Source organism: Acinonyx jubatus, chromosome B1 (assembly GCF_027475565.1).
Source record: "Acinonyx jubatus isolate Ajub_Pintada_27869175 chromosome B1, VMU_Ajub_asm_v1.0, whole genome shotgun sequence".
NCBI classification, from domain to species: Eukaryota; Metazoa; Chordata; class Mammalia; order Carnivora; family Felidae; genus Acinonyx; species Acinonyx jubatus.
The window spans coordinates 131660929-131679186 of record NC_069382.1 but is presented as its reverse complement, the minus strand read 5'-3'; the positions used below and the strand labels follow the sequence as shown (position 1 = coordinate 131679186).

Sequence of the window (18258 nt, the reverse complement as noted above, 5' to 3'; positions counted from 1 at the left end):
CTCAGTCACACTTGCCTCAGTCCCAGTGGATAGACCCCTCCCCCAGAAGACAGCACAAACCCCTGCCCACACCATGTCTCCTGACAGGAAAGTTTTGCAGAGCCTCAGTTTTGATGGAGGTGGTGACAGGTCTTATTTCACAAGCAGACCACAGCACATCTAATTAAAACCCACCAAATTCAGGCCAGGGACCAGACACTGCTCACAGCAGGCAAGAAGAGTCCCTGCAGACAACTGGCCTAGAGAATAGAGCAGCCAAAACACAATAGTAGAGTGCAAGCAGCACACACCAGAGACACTTCCTGAAGTGCCATGCTATGGGTACTACATAACCTCTTCTTCATAAGGCCATTACTTTTAGGAGCAGGAGATATAATTAACTTTCTAACACAGAGAACGAAGCAGAATCTTAGACAAATGTGAAGATATAGGAATTTAACCCAAATGAAAGAGAAAGATAAGGCCAAGGCCAGAGATCTAGGTGAAACAGATATAAGATATAAGTAACATGCTTGATGGAGAATTTAAAGCAACAGTCATAAGGATATTCACTGGACTTGAGAAATGAATAGAAGACATCAGTGAGACACTTACCTCAGAGATAAAAGAGTTAACAAAGCATAAATCTAACCACAAAAGACTCTTAATAATAGAAAACAAACTGAGGGTTGATGGAGGGAGGGAAGTGGGAGATGGGCCAGATGGGTGATGGGTATTAAGGAGGGCACTTGTGATGAGCACTGGGTGTTGTATGTAAGTGATGATCACTGACTTCTACTCCTGAAACCAATAGTGCACTGTATGTTAACTAACTGAAATTTAAATTTAAAAAAGAATGAGAGATGAAAGTACAATAAACAAGATTAGAAACATGTTGATGCAACGAACACAAGGCTGGAAGAATCAGAGGAACAAATTAATGACCTAAAGGATAAAGTAATGGAAAAAAGTGAAGCTCAACCAAAGAAGGAAAGAAGAAACAAAAATAAACTTAAGAAACTCCATCAAACATAATAACATTCATATTATAGGAGTCCCAGAAGAAGAAGTGTCAGACAAAAGAAGGCAGAATATTTATTTGAAAAAATAATAGCTGAAAAACCTCTCTAATCTGAGGAAGGAAAAAGACATCCAGATCCAAGAGGCACTCCCATCAAAATCAACAAAAGCAGGCTCACACCAAGACATATTGTAATTAAATTTGCAAATATAGTGACAAAGAAAAAAAATCTTAAAAGTAAAGTAGCAAGACAAAAGATGTCCTTAACTTATGAGGGAACATGCATAAGGCTAGCTGGAGATTTTTCAACAGAAACTTGGCAAGCCAGAGGGAGTGGCATATATTCAAAATGCTGAATGGAAAAAATCTGCAGCCAAGAATACTCTATCCAACAAGGCTATCATTTAGAATAGAAGGAGAGATAGAGGTTCCCAGATAAAGGAGATCATGACACTAAACCAGCCCTGCAAGAAACGGTAAAAGGGACTCTTTGAGTGGTAAGGAGAGACCAAAAGTGGCAATATAAAGGCAGTTAACATAAAAGCAGTAAAAATTATTATTTCTGTAAAAATAAGTCAAGGAACTCACACCAAAAAAAAATGATATAAAAAATAATTATATATACCTAAAATGTGGGGAGGAGAGGAGAAAAGAATGGGTTCAAACTTAAATGACAATCAACTTAACATAGATTGCTATATGCAGAAGATAACCATATATCAAAAACCACTAATAAACATGCAAAGAATAAACAGAAAGAAATCCAAATATATCACTAAAGAAAATCAGCAAAATATGAGAGAAAGACAAGAAAGGAGTAGAGAAAATCTCCAGAAAAAAAAAAAAAAACACAAACCAGTAATAAAATGGCAATAAATACACATTTATCAATAATTACTTTGAATGTAAATGGACTAAACACCCCAATCAAATGACATAGAGTACCAGAATGAATTTAAAAAAAAAAATCCATCAATATTTGCCAATAAGAGACTCATTTTAGACTTAAAGACACCTGCAGATTGAAAGTGAGGGGATAAAGAAACATTTCCCATGCAAGTGGATGTCAAAATAAAGCTGGAGTCATAATACTTCTATTGAACAAAACAGACTTTAAAACAAAGACTGACAAGAGACAAAGAAGGACACTATAATAACAAAGGGGACAATAAAATAAGAAGACATAACAATTATAAATATTTATGCACCCAACATGAAACACTCAACTATATAAAACTTATATATTTATATAAACTTATATATAATTTATATAAACTTATATATATATAAAACTTAATAACAAACATAAAGGAACTAATGGATAATAACACAACAATAGTAGGGAACTTAACCATCCCACTTATATCAATAGACCATCTAAACAGAAGGTAAACAAGGAAACAATGGCTTTGAATGACAACACTAGACCAGATGGGCTTAACAGATATATTCAGAACATTCCATCTTAAAAAGCAGAATACACATTCTTTTCAAGTGTACAGCGAACAGTCTCCAAAATAGATCACATATTAGGCCACAAAAGAGGCCTCAACAAATACAAAAAGACTGAAGTCATACCATGCATCTTTTATGATCACAACACTTTGAAACTAGAAGTCAACCACAAGAAAAAATCTGGAAAAAGCACAAATACATGGAGGCTAAACAGCATGCTACTTAACAATGAATGGGTCAACTAAAAAATCAAAGAAGAAATTTTTTAAAAAAGCACATGGAAACAAAGGAAAAAGAAAATACAACAGTAAAAAATCTTTGGTATGCAAGCAAAAGTGGTCCTATGAAGAAAGTATATAGCAATACAGGCTTACCTCAAGAAGCAAGAAAAATCTCAAATAAACAACCTAAACTTACACTTAAAGGAGCTAGAAAAAGAACAGAAAATTAAGCCTAAAGTCAGCACAAGGAAGGAAAAAATAAAGATTTGAGCAGGAATAAATGATGTAAAACTAAAAACAAAACAAACAAAAAAAATAAAACAAATCAATGAAACCAGGAACTTGTTCTTTGAAAAAAATCTATAAAATTGATAAACCTCTCACTAGAGGAGAAAGAAAAGAGAAATGACCCAAGTAAATAAAATTACAAATGAGAAAGGAGAAATACCAACCAACACCACAGAAATACAGCAATCATAACAGAATATTATAAAAACTATATACATCAATAAATTGGCATTAGAAGAAATGGATAAATTCCTAGGAGCATATTTACCAAAACTGAAACAGGAAGAAATAGAAAACTTGTACAGTTCAATAACCAGCAAAGAAACTGAATCAGTAATCAAAGAACAACAAACAAGCAAAAATCCAAGTCCAGAGGGCTTCACAGGCTGATCCTACCAAATACTTAAATAAGAGTTAATACGTACTCCTCTCAAATTCCAAAAAATAGAAAATGAAGGAAAACTTCCAGATTCATTCTATGAGGGTAGCATTACTCTGATACTAAAACCAGATGAAGACACCACTAAAAAAGAGAACTACAGATTAATATCCCTGATGAACATGGATGCAAAATTCTCAATGAAATATTAACAAACTGAATCCAACAATACATTTAAAAAATGATTCACCCAATCAAGTGGGATTTATTCCTGAACTGTAAAGGTGGTTCAATATTTGCAAATCAATCAACCCGATAAATCACATTAATAAAAGACAGGATAAAAACTATATAATCTTTTCAATAGATGCAGAAAAAGCATTTGGCAAAGTACATTGTCCATTCATGATAAATAAGAACCCTCAAAAAAGTAGAGTTAGAGGGAATATACCTCAACCTAACAAAGGTCATATATGAAAAACCCACAGCTAGTATCATCCTAAATAGGGAAAAACTGAGACCTTTTTCTTTATGGTCAGGAATAAGACAGAGATGTCCACTCTCACCACTTTTATTCAACATGGTACTGAAAGTCCTAGCCACAGCAATCAGACAACAAAAAGAAAAAGGCATTCAATTCAGCAAGGAAGAAGTAAAATTTTCACTATTTGTAGATGACATGATACTATATATAAAAAACCCTAAAGACTCGACTAAAAACTGCTAGAAATGATATGCTAATTCAGTGAAGTTGCAGAATACAAAATCAATGGGCACAAATCTGTTGCATGTCTATACATCAATAATGAAGCAGCAGAATGAGAAATTAATGAATCAACCCATTTACAATTGCACCCAAAAAAATAAGATACCTAGGAATAAACCTAACTGAAGAGGTGAAAGACCTGTACTCTGAAAACTATATAACATGGATGAAAGAAATTAAAGACGACCACAAAGAAATGTAAAGATATTCCATTATGGATTGGAAGAAAAAATATTGTTAAAATGTCTACGCTTCCCATAACAATCTACAGATTTAACGCAATCCCTATCAAAAATCCCTACAACAGCATTTTTCACAGAGCTAGAAAAAACAATCCTAAAATTTGCGTGGAACCACAGAAGACCCCAAAGAGACAAAGCAGTCATGAGAAAGAAAAGCAAATCTGGAGGCATCACTATTCTGGATTTAAGTTATATTACTAAGCTGTCGTGATCAAAACAGTGTCATACTGTCACAAAAATATACACACTGATCAACAGAACAGCATAGAAAATCCAGAAATGAACCCACAATTATATGGTCAATTAATCACTGACAAAGCAGGAAAGAGTATCCAGTGGGGCGCGGGGGGGGACAGTCTTGTCAAGAAATGGTGTTGAGAAAACTGGTCAGCTACATGCAAACTGAACCACTTTCTTACACCATACACAAAAATAAATTAAAAATAGATTAAAAACCTAAATGTGGGACTGAAACCATAAAAATCCTAGAGAAGAACACAGGTATCTTTGACATCAGCCATAGCAACTTTTCCTAGTTATATCATGTGATGCAAGGGAAACAAAATCAAAAATAAACTATAGAGACTACATCAAAATAACCCTATGAGCAGCAAAAGAAATAATCAACAAAACTAAAAAGGAATCTACAAAATGGGAAAAGACATTTGCAAATGATATATCCAATAAAGGGTTAGTTTACAAAATATATAAAGAATTTATAAAACCCAACACCCAAATACCAAATAATCCAACTAAAAATGCACAGAAGACATGAGTAGACATTTTTCAAAAGAAGACATACAGACAGCCAACAGACACATGATAAGATGCTCTACATCACTTATCATCAGGAAAATGCAAACCATAACTACAGTGAGATATCACCTCAAACCTGTCAAAATGGGTAATATCAACAACATAAGAAACAACAGGTGGTGATGGGGATGTGGAGAAAGGGGAACCCTCTTGCACTGTTAGTGGGAATGTAAACTGATAGACAACAGTATGGACATTCCTCACAAAGTTAAAAATAGAACTATCTATCCAGCAACTGCACTACTATTTACCCAAAGAATATAAAAAAAACTAATTCAAAGGGATACATGCACCCCATGTTTGGAGCAGCATTATCTACAATAGCCAAATTATGGAAACAGCCCAAATGTCCACTGATTGATGAATGGATAGAGAAGATGTGTGTATATCTATTACACAATGGAATATTACTTAGCCATAAAAAAGAATGAAATTTTGCCATTTGCAATGACATGGATGGAGCCAGAGTATAATGAGTCAGTCAGAGAAAGACAAATACCATATTATTTCACTCATATGTGTAATTTAAGAAACAAAACAGGTAGTGGCCTTATTCTCTGCCTTTCTCTTCTTGTATCTGAGGCTGCTCTGCTCTTATCAGCCCCTGGCCCACAGTCTCTTTGAGACCAAGCACCATGCCTTCAATTAAGTTGCAGAGTTCTGATGGAGAGATATTTGAAGTTGATGTTGAAACTGCCAAGCAGTTTGTGACTATCAAGACCATATTGGAAGATTTGGGAATGATGAAGGGAAGGATGACCCAGTTCCTCTACCAAATGTTAATGCAGCAATATTTTAAAAGGCCATTCAGTGGTGCACCCACCACAAGGATAACCCCCCTCCTCCTGAGGATGACAACAAAGAAAAGTGAAGAGATGATATCCCTATTTGGGACCAGGAATTCCTAAAAGTTGACCAAGGAATACTTTTTGAACTTATTCTGGCTTTGAACTGCTTACACAGCAAAGGTTTGCTTGATGTTACATGCAAGACTGTTGCCAATATGATTAAGAGGAAAACTCCTGAGAAGATTCCCAAGACCTCTAATATCAAAAATGACTTTACTGAAGAATAAGAAGCCCAGGTACACAAGAGAACCAGTGGTGTGAAGAGAAGTGAAACGTTATGCCTGACACTGTACCACTGTAAGGATGGTTCCAAATAGTAGTTGCACTGCTCTGTTAAATGTCTGTTAACATTAGACAAACAGTAGACAAATACAGCAGCAAATCAGTTGTTTTACCAGAATGTTGTCTTCCTTGCATGTGGAGTTTGAGTACAGATTCCAAACTTATGGCTGAGTTTCTTCTGGTATGATCAAAAGTTTCTTTTTTCTTTGCTCTGAAAAACTGACATGTAGGTTCTCTATAAGAGAGATGGCATTTTGGGATTTCCATCTCTAAATATTTCTAAATCTTAGAAATCTCTCTAAAGCAATTTCTGCCTAGCTTATTTTTAGTTAACTTTAGTTTAATAAACCTTTTAAAAGTTGGCATTGTGAATAAAACAAGTTGCAAAAAGTTTTCTGAAAAAGAATTAAAATAAAAACAAAACAATCATAGGGGGGCAAAAGAGAGAAGCAAACCAAGACACACACTCTTAACAACAGAGAACAAACTGATGGTTACCAGAGGGAAGATGGGTGGGGGGATGGGTTAAATCGGTGATGGATTAAGGAGGACATTTATTGTGATGAGCACTGAGTGTTATATGTAAGTATTGAATCACTAAATTGTACACCTGAAACTAATATTACACTGTATGTTAACTACCTGGAATCAAAATAAAAACTTAGAAAGAAAATGGAAAGACCATATGGCAGTAATATGGGGGGAGGGGGTATCAAGATGAATCTACATTATGCCAACACCTGAAAAAAGAAATCCTATTAATATTACATAGTCAATGTTTATCAAGCTTTGATTACATAGAGATAACTTTAAAAAACCATAAAAATCGAGGCTCTCCTTTTCTCCAGCATCTATCTCTGAATATAAAAACTATTCATTTTATAGTAGGATAAATTGTTATGAAGGAAATTATTGACCTTTTTAATGGTCCACTAAAAATGCAGAAAAACAACTAGCTTTTAATTGTGTGCATAATTTAAAAATATAGAATATATAGGAAATCTTATTGCAGCTATTTCAGATTTTATTTTATGAAAAATCACATGCATAAAATACTTTTCAGATTAAAATTAAAATGGCATGTTAATAGAATAATTTTGACTTGTCAGAACTGAAAATCATCATTCATGGTTTGGAAAAAAATATTTCCTAGTTTTGATCTTTAAGTGATTATTAAAAAATTAAATCCATACAGTTTAATTGATTATAAATGTAGTTCCCATTGAGTACTCTGTTTCTTTTTGAGGGTTATTAATTTCATTTTTAAATGGGAGATTAAGCATGTGAATTGTCAGTACATGAATTCATATGATAATTTAAATTGTACCACTTTAAGAAAATAGCACATTACACATAGAGATTTGGCATATTATTTTCCAAAGAAATGTTCAAAGAGAATGCAAGGTCCCTATATATATCCACATAACCTACTGTTTGCTACTAATTTTTAAAATAGACTATTATGCGTCACCTGGGTGGCTCAGTTGGCTAAGCTTCTGACTCTTGGTTTTGGCTCAGGTCATGATCTCACAGTTCGTGAGTTCGAGCCCCACATCAGGCTGTGTGCTGAAAATGCAGAGCCTGCTTGGGATTCTCTTTCTCCCCTCTCTCTTTGTCCCTACCCCACTTATGCTCTCTCTCTCTCTCTCTCTCTCTCAAAATAAATAAACTTAAAAAAATTTTTTAAGAAAATGAACTATCGCTACTAATTTAATCTCATAAATATATTTTGAATATTCTGCTTGCATGTAAATGAGGAACCATGAAGACTACTGAAATTATTGATTATATCACTCACTGGCCTAATACTCAAATATATGAAAATTAATGTTAGCCCTGTTCTAAGAAAATTGTACTTACACAAGTTCATCTTGCTAATTTCCTTACAATAGCACTAATTTATAAGTTATTTCTTTAAAACCACCCTTGATTTATTCACCTTTATTTTTATGCAAATTAAATTTCAGCAAAATATTACTACTTCATTTTAATCCCAAAATATTGAATAACATCTGGTCAACATTTTTATCACTTATTGCTTCATTTTCAATTATAAAATCTCTGTACTTTTAAATACTTAATCTACTTTCTGTTTTATTAATCACCTTTTTTATCTGCTCAGATAGGAATGGCAATTTAATAGCCCTGGGAAAAGTTGTCTAAAAATCTACAATTGGGATAACTAGAAAAGGTACACTGAGGGAATATTAAAATTTTAGTTCCATTTAAAATTTCATCAGAAAAATATGAATTGATAAGGTTTAGAATCTTCACCCAAGATGCTAATAAGAAAGTCAAAATGCAAGGAGGTATATTTTTAATAGTCTAATGAATTATCCTGGTTTAAAAATGATTTCTATAGCATGTTTTATGATTATGATGTAGATATTTATGATGCATACATTATTATTGCCCCTAAAGAGCTTGTTATCAAATGTGTAGAAGTAAAGTTACCAGACAAAACACAGGCAATATTTGGGACATACTTATACTGAATAGTTATTTGTTCTTTATTTGAAATTCACATTTCACAGGGAATCCTGTATTTTTATTTGCTAAATCTGGGATTTTATGTAGAAGCATAATTATAGGAATACTAATTCATTTTTCCCTCACATTTGAATTGAAGAAACTCTTGATCTTTAAATGTTGCAAAAATATGTGTTCTTAGGACCAGCTACATAATCTGAGGAACCCTATGCCAAATGAAAATGCATAGCCTCTTTTTCAACAATTATTCTTCCAAGATGGCAATAGTAGGGTATTAAATCAAGTGCCCATGAAGCTAGCCCTGTTCTTAGAACCCCAGGCATTAGGATATATATGAACTAAGTGTCCGTACATTACAGAGAAACAAAAATTGGTTCATTTTTAACAGGAACAACAAATGTCCATAAAGGACAACAAAGCAAATATTTTAGGCTTTGAAGGCCATATAGTTTCTGTCACAATATTAACTCTCCCATAAATAAACTGATGAGCATGGGTTGTGTTTCAATAAAACTTTATTTACAAAAACAGTTGGTGGACCAAAATTGTTGACCCTGTAGTTTGCCGACCCCTGGACTATGCTACAAACATAAGCAAAATTACCAGTTAGATTTGTTTAGATTCTAAATAGATATACCCACTAAGGCAAAAATTCATCTAGGGGATTGCAATCATTTCCCTGGGACATTATTTTTGCAAAGATATGTAACAGAATCTATTTTTTAATGTATGTATCTTTAAATTAAATTCAGTCATCTAGCTCAACTAAACCACTGTCCCAATTTTCTAGGTCCATAAAAATATATATCAGGAATGACAAAGGAGAAACATAATATATATTTGCTTTCTCCTCCTCTTCTATTTAATTTTTATTTACTTTCCTATGCTTTTCTTGGAATAAAACTTTAGAGTCCAAGGAAAGAACATGAAGAAAAGCATGAAAATGACTGTATGGCCTATATTTACTGGAGTAAAGGCTGCATGCCAGGCCATGCTGATCTGAAGATGAGACTGTTAGGTCTAGAAGCCTCAAAGACTTTCTTGGTGTTCCAAGAGTTTTCACATAATGCAAGCCCGTTGGTAGTAAATAGGTGAAGCAGTTATTATTTTCACTTTAAAGATAGGAAACTGAGACCCAAAGAGGATAAATGTCTTCCTAGAGTCAAATATCAGAAATAGAAGAGCGAGGCTTATGTTCCAATCTTCTGAGCTTTTGGTATCACAGAAAGTACAGAAAGACTCCTGTTTTTGAGTAACTGATAGACAAATATGGACAAAGAATGAAACATAAAGACCCAATGAATAAAAACATACATTTGAATAATTTGGGTTATTCAGACATCCTTATACATAATCTAAGTTCTCAGTGAAGTCAGAATAATTGATGGTTATGTAAGACTTAGTTACAGGAATAATTGCAAGTTATAGGGTGGAGAAAACTAGTTTTAAAACAGCCTAGTGAAAAATATAAATTTTCTGAGGGACTTCCACAAAGATTTGACTGATTGGGTATGTCCCAGTCATTTTGGTGGTGAGTTTTCAAGCTAATCCTTTCCCTCTGAGTCTGAAAAGAAGTGAAAAGTTACTATCTTGTACAGTGGACTGGGAAGAGTTGTGTCTAATCCATTTGGTTTAGCAGCTATCTGCAACAGGCTTCTTCCAGAGCAAAAACAGATTTTTCTGACCATTTCATTTTGACCTGACTTTCTTAACCCATCCATCTTAATGGCTGGAATAAAAAGAGATGCTTGGAACCCCAGAATATTATATTATGTCTCCCAAAGTGTGTGCCTTCCTTTTAAATTATTCATTCTCACCTAATACCACTTTTAAATATGACTTGGAGTGAAAGGAAAAGAAAAATACAGGATTATTAGCCAAGGTTTTCCCTTTAAAACCAAAAAGAATATGTAAAATGACTGTCCTCTCAACCATAATATGTATCAGAGTGAGGCTGCCAGGTTTGATGCAAAGAAAATGAAACTTTAGAGTCATAGTATCTGGCTCAAATGCAGACTCCATAATGTACTAGCCATGTGACCTTAAACTTGATCTGTGTTTCCATTTCCTTAGGAAAAATAACATCTCTATTGTAGTGATAAGGAGAAGAAATGAATTACATTCTAGGGGCACCGGGGTAGTCAGTTGAGCATCCAACTCCTGATTTCGGCTCAGGTCATGATCCCAGAGTTGTGGGATTGAGCCTCACATTAGGCTCTGCACTGAGGGCGGAGCCTGTTTAAGAATCTCTCTCTCCCTCTGCCCCACTCCCCCACTCACACGCATTCATCTTTCTCTCTCTCTCTTAAAAATAAAAATAAAATTAATGAATGTAAAGATTCTAGTATGTAGGTTCAATGAGTAGTTTTATTTGCTCTCATCTTTTGAGTATAAGCAACAATACTCTTACAAAAATATATTTCAAAATTCAGAATAGATTATATTCAAAATTCTGAATTGAATTTGATATATATTATAATGTTACTTATAAAATATGAACAGTTTCTGTTTTAAACTTATTAAATATCTGGTTTTCACTTTAATTTCCTTTATTATACTTAGGTGCTTTTATCTAATCAATGAACATCTAGACTAATTCTTCGATAATAAACACATATAAAAATAAATGGCTGATATTCTGACAAATGTATTAACAAAGAGAATGGTTTTCTTTTCCACTCAACTAAACAATGAATCAACTTTTCCCATTCACCATTTCCAAATCACCACGATCAGTTTCCCTAATAATATGGATTTTTTTATGTAAAGATCCCCGAGTTAACTTTCTAATTCTCAAAGATTATAATAACAGAAATACTATCTACTAAATTCAGGGAAAATTACAATCTTAGACATAAATCTCCTTGTAAGGAAAAATTTCAGCCATCTTATATACTTGATAAAGTAGGCAGAACTTGAACACATTTTCTAAAAGCCATGCAGCAACATATTAGAAGAGAGAAGAGTCAAGGGAAAATAAATAAATAAAATACATAAAATAAAATAAAATAAAATAAAATAAAATAAAATAAATACTACTCCAGGTATCCCTTCTCTACCTTGATGCTATAGTCATTTTCCAGATTATTTTCCAGACTGATAAATCATATTATTCTTTTAATTTAAATGGTGGTGCCATTAACTGAAATTGGGACTTCAGAAGAAGGAAGAGACTAGAGGGTGAAGTTGACAGATATAGTGCTGAGTTTGAGGTGCTTGGAAACCTTAATTGTGGAGATACTTAGTCCATGATCATACATACTGGCTTATTCTACACACAGCCACCAGAGGAACCTTGCTAAAATATTAGAGCATACGTCTTTACTGGGCAAACTCCAAATGGCTCCAATTTCATTCAGAGTGAGATCAAAAGTCCTGAAAGTGGTCCTTTAGGTTACTCAATCTAGCACCATCAACACCTCTAAACTTGCTTTCTACTTGCCTCACTAATTCCAGTCCAGCCACACTGGCATGGTAGCTCCTCAGAGATCTCAGGCTCACTCTCACCTCAGGGCCTTTGCTCATGCTCTTCCCTTTGCCTAAAACTCTCCTCCCCAATACCCATGTATCTTCTGTCCTGGCCGGCTTCAGCTCTTAACTCACACATCACATTCCCAGTAAGGTCTTCCCTGACCACCCTAGTTAAAATTGCTACCATCTGCCAATCCCAGTACGGTGAACCCTCGTTTCCTGCTTTCTTCAGTCCACAACACTGTTCTCTGTAAACATGAAATGTATTTTGTTTGTTTGTTTTTTCGTTTGTTTGTTTGTTTGTTTATTACCTGTCCTCTCCTACACCCCCAACCTCCTTCCTGACCCGTAGAATATGAATTCCGCAATGGCAGGGAATGTTGACTTTTGATTCACTGCTACATGTGAAACAACATAGTAGCAGCTCAACAAATATATGTTTCATGATTAATGCCACAGTGCAGGAAAGATGCCCAAATAGAAGCAATGGTTTAGAAGACCCATAAGTGGGGTGCCTGGGTGGCTCAGTCAGTTAGGCATTGATTTCAGTTCAGGTCATGATCTCAGGGTCATAAGATCAAGCCCTGATTTGGACCCTGAGCTAAGAGTGGAGCCTGCTTCAGATTCTATCTCTGCCCCTCTCCCACTTGCACACCCTCTCGAAATAAAAAAAACATTTTTTGTTTTGGTTTTTTTTAAAGAGTCACATAGTGAAGGCTGACATTAGCACATCCATTGTGCTATACAGATACACACTTTTCTAGATGTTTTTATAGCTCTTAGGTTACAACTAAAGAAGCATTAAGCTAGGGAGAAAGTCTGTATGAAAAAGAGAAGAAGCAAAATGTTTAGGCACTTTTAAAAAAACACTTAGAGAAACAAAGCCAACCATTTTGTGCTTCTTAATAATTTGTGAAATTATAACACATTCATGTAAAATCATTTTTAATGAAAGATAACACAAAACCAAAGAATGCACTGAACTGTGCCAATCTATGCAATGGGGAGTATATGAAAGGTAAAGTTTCTTGCATTTGAGATGCCTGCAATTTCTAAAATAGATTTTAAAATATATTACTACTCATCAACACTTACTTGGTCTTGATCTTATGCCTCTATTTAATTATGCATCAAATGAAGGGCAGTTTTAGTGTTTCAACTCACAATAGTTCTTAATAGCCTCCTTCAGCATGAATAAGTGAACTGCCAGATGAGAAGCAACTCTAATAAAAACAGGGTCCTGTAGGAATTGTAAAATGGCTTATGATGCTTCCTGTGAATATCAGAGAGGGACTATAAAGTACCACACAAAGTGTGGATATGTGTTTTGTGATTCCTGGAAGACATGTTGGTAAGGCAATAAAATGTGAGCCACCAATTTAAAAGGCAGCTTTAGTAGGGATAATCAAAGAGCTGAGTTTCTTATCAAGTATCCCTGTCTTTTTATTATTATTATTATTTTGAATTGCTTCACACGATCTCTTTGAGCCTGAGAAACTTTCTTTTTGAAATTATACCGTGAAATTTAGTAGATTACTCCCCGATCCTTGAACACTGACAATATTCTCTATGTAACACTTTATAGAACTAATATTCAGGAATTTTAACCAATATGTGGTCTAGGTCTAGGGCATTTTCCCTCCTCTTTATAAATATTAACATAGCTTTCTCTAGGATAGCTACTTGACATTCTGAGTCATTACATATATCTAAAAATTCAAGCTAGCATTTGCAACCAATTTCCTGAAAAATATGACTCAAATAAATTATATCCAGTAGCCTGTATTGTTTGTCTCTTTTAGGCCTGTGTATGTGTCATAATACTAATTATAAGAGCTCTATATACAGCTTATATTCAAGTTGCTTTGAAGACACTGATTTGCTGAATCCAACTGTTTACCTGGTTCTATACACTAGCACTAGTGCTAATTCTTAGTAAGGAGAACATACTTCTATGTTTAATTATTTAGGTACATGGGTCTGGCACCCAAGAAGGATGCTATACAAGCCAGTAAAATAGTTTGTGAGTGAAATTTAAAACCCTTGACTCTAAAACCAATCTTGCCATAAACTATATAATCTTTGGTAAATTCACTTAATTCCTTGTGGTCTAGATTTCTTATTTTCAGTGAAAGGGTAAAGTGGGTGGTGTTTAAGAATATAATTAAACCCTAAAAAATATATTATTCTAAATTATTTTTAGTTATTTTGTCTACAATTTGTTTATATGACCACCGGATTTGCAAAATGTACACTCTTGGAATACACAGGCTAATATTCTTTCTTACCTTCCAGACACGTTTAATAGACAGTGAGTGCATGCTTTTCCACTTAAATTTGAGACCCATTCATTTAAATTCATTGAGACCCTTCATTCAGACCCTTCCATTTAAATTTGAGACCCATCATTATATACTGATAGACATTCAAAAATAAACTGGATAATCCTAAAGGTCAAACTTTTAAAGAAAACAAAAACTTACATAAAGAACATTATTGCTTACTTATATAGAATTTAGTCTTGGGGCGCCTGGGTGGCTCAGTCGGTTAAGCACCCCACTTTGGCTCAGGTCATGATCTCACGATTCGTGAGTTCAAGCCCTGCACTGGGCTCTGTGCTGATGGTTCAGAGCCTAGAGCCTGCTTGGGATTCTGTGTCTTCCTCTCTCTCTGACCCTGCCCCGCTCACACTATGTCTCTCTTTCTCTCAAAAATAAACATTTAAAAAAATTTTTTAAAAAAGAATTTATTCTCTGCTATAGCCTTTCTAAAACAACATCAGTTGTGGTTAAATAATCAAGAAGTAAGAGCTGACACTTCAGTAGTGCTTGCCTTGTGTTCTTAGTAGTTTATGTCTAATAACTCAAACTTCACAGCATTTATAATGCACTATTAACCACCCCCACTACAAATGAGGAGACTAAGTTAGTTAGGTTGTCTAAATCCACAGAGCGGGTAAACAGAAGAGATGGGATTTGAACACAAGCAGTGAGAATATTTGTACTCTTAACCATTATATCCTCCTACACTCAGCCTGTTTGGTTGGGGGAAGTTAATTCCCTACAACTTTGAGAGGGCCTCCTTCAAGGGAGGCAATGACAATCATCCCAACCACCTTACCATCACTATATGGCATTCCTTGACAAGCACAAGGACACAGGAGAGTGCACAACCTAAATTGGACCAATCAGACTAAAAGAAAGAATATTTACTTCATGGTAGAAAGGAAGGTCTACCCCAAAACAAGGATGTATATACTGCCAATCATCACCTGCTAATCATGAAGGAACCCAGTCTGGGGATCAAAGCCCAAACAAAAGAGGAAAGAAAAGCCAAAAGAATGATGAAGATGGGAAGCTGATGCCCCCCATTCTATTACACTCTCAGCCTGCTCTGTCTGTGTACTTTTTTTCTATTTGGATAACAAGTTCCTTTATTCTTTAAACCAATTTGAATCAGGGGGTCTCTTTCTTATACCTGAAGACATCCTGACAAATACTGGTATAATTAAGCACTTTATTTACAAATTCTAAATTGTTAAAAATCATTGTTCACGGGCGCCTGGGTGGCTCATTCAGTTGAATGTCCTACTTCAGTTCAAGTCATGATCTTGTGGTTATTGAGTTCAAGCCCTGCATCTGGCTCTGTGCTGACAGCTCAGAGCCTGGAGCCTGCTTCAGATTCTGTGTCACCCTCTCTCTCTCTGCCCCTCCCACCCCTCTGTGTCTGTCTCTCTCTCAGAAATAAATTTAAAAAAAAACAATTATTGTTTAATCTAACCTGTATTCTCCTTCTGCCCTGATCCCAAGACCTGTTGTAATTGCAGGATTTACATTTATGTTAATTCCCATTGAATCTTACCACTGAGTCATTTCTTTTCCAGGACATTCATTCATTTGACAATTAATTATTGAGCACTTACTCTGTCTCAGGCATTGTGAGGCTCTGGTTTTGTGAGATAAATTAGTCACAGTCCCTACCATCACAAAATTAATGTCTAGGAAGGAAAAAAGACAACAAATTACCATAACATGCAATGATGCTATAATTTATAAACACTGTGTGTGTGTTTGTGTGTGTGCATGCACATGCACACATGTGTGTGATGTAGGTGCTCTGAGGGCATAGACAATGGAATCTCTATGATGTCTTGGAGGACTTTATGAATACTTTACAAAGGAGGTAACATTTTATTTGGATCTTGAGATATGACTAGGAGTTTTACAGTAGAGAAGGGGCATTCTAGGCAGTGGGGAAAATCATGATCAGTATCATATAACTACAAGAGTGTTGGAAATGTTAGAATGGTGGGTAGCTCCAATGATGATGTGCTTCAAAGAAGTAAGAAAAGAGACAAGCTCTAAGAATTCAGGCCTGGTCAGTCTCAAAAGTCCATCTGGTCTTTTGTTCTCATACCTGAAAGTACCTTAACACTTTTCCTCACTTCAGCCACCATTATCCTCTGTTGGGTTAATAGAGTTAAATAAAGGCCAAAGTTATGTATCTTTGGCTTTTCTAGTTCTCCATCTAACACCAGAGGCAAAATCTCAAGGGATGCATTTAATCACCATTATGGTGTTTGTGCAACCCTGATATTTGTGAAATCCTGCAATTACTTTCTTAACAATCATAATTTCCACTTATGATCTCTCAAATCTCTCATTGCTTTACTAATTTTTCTAACCTTCCCTTTCACAGTTAGTTTTGAAGTATTATTGGAAATTTATTGGTTATTTAAATTAAAATGTTAATTTATTAACTTCTTCCTGTAAAGCCAAGTCACAACTTCAAACTAGATACAAACTATATTCTAACCCAGTTAAGAGAATGTAAGAAAAATCAATAAAGTTTTTTTAAGTCTCAATTTGTCATTTAACACTTAAACAATATACTTTTTTGAGCACCTACTATATGCATGTTATAAGGACTGGGAATTTTATGAAAATGCAGCCTAGCACAAAGTGAACAGGAAATGACTAAATGATCAAATCTAAAATGGCCACAGCCTGAAAAAAAATGTTGATGATAACACAGAAGAAGTTTCATAGAGCTCATGACTCCACAAAGGAAGAAACTTTCTCAAATCAGATTCCACTGAGCAATTCTTCCTGCTCATCTAAATTGAGGATTAAGATACAAGATCTCCTAATAATGCAGGGTCAACCAGAAAGCTTTACCCCCATCATGAAAGGTAACAGAGAAGCAGACTGGAAACCCCAAAGAGCAGTGATGCCATTGTTTCTGGAAACAAAGAGCAGCTGAATTGGCAATCTTATTAAATATTTCAAAGAAGAACAAACCATACATTTCAGCATTGTGATGGTGAGAAGACAGAAGTGCTATCTATAAAGATACTATTGGGAATCCATATTCTCAATAAACTCAGAAAGCCTTAAATTACTCTGAAATTGTTTTCAAGAGTAGAAGTTAACAGATGTGAAACATCGGAATTAGCAAGTCAAAATAACATAGGATAAGAAATCCAAATAGGTCCAAGAAAATTCTCTTCCTCATTTCAACCTCCAGCTTCTATCAACACCCTAATGAAGAGAAACTGATGTTTAAAACCAGATAAATATATATATATATATATATGTGTGTGTGTGTGTGTGTGTGTGTGTGTGTGTGTATATATCAGATATATATGTATCTGAAAGCGTGCAATATATATATAACGCTTTCAGATACATGTAACAAAACAGTAAATAGAAGTTTATTTTTTTCACTTCAAAAAACACCTAGAGGTGGGCAGATTTTGGTATTGCTTTAGTAGCTTGATTATTTAAGGCCAGTGTCTCTGTGATTCTCCTGTGCAGGGTACTTCAGCATCACAAAATGGTTGCTGTAACTCCAGATATCACATCCTCATTAGTTGCTAAAAGAAGTAGGAATGGACTAGTGTCCACCAAATTGGCCCCTGTTTACTTAATGAAATTTTCTCATACACTGTGTTGGCAGACTTCCACTTAGGTAGAACCATGTCACATGACCACCCTTCCA

The 18258-nt window shown here is 34.8% G+C and overlaps 1 protein-coding gene and 1 pseudogene across 10 annotated transcripts in view; one reads left to right on the top strand and one right to left on the bottom strand.

Moving 5' to 3' along the window:
• Window positions 1-18258, bottom strand: part of MAPK10 (mitogen-activated protein kinase 10) — a 310137-nt gene that overhangs the window by 188838 nt on the left and 103041 nt on the right. Inside the window, exon 3 of one of the 10 annotated variants that reach the window (XM_053216135.1) lies at window positions 6411-6516. The exons of the other annotated variants lie outside the window; for them this stretch is intronic. The gene's annotated coding sequence lies outside the window, so the exon portion shown is untranslated. The remainder of the gene's footprint in view (window positions 1-6410; window positions 6517-18258) is intronic. 10 annotated transcript variants of the gene reach the window in all.
• LOC106970797 (S-phase kinase-associated protein 1-like) lies at window positions 5650-6286 on the top strand (annotated as a pseudogene).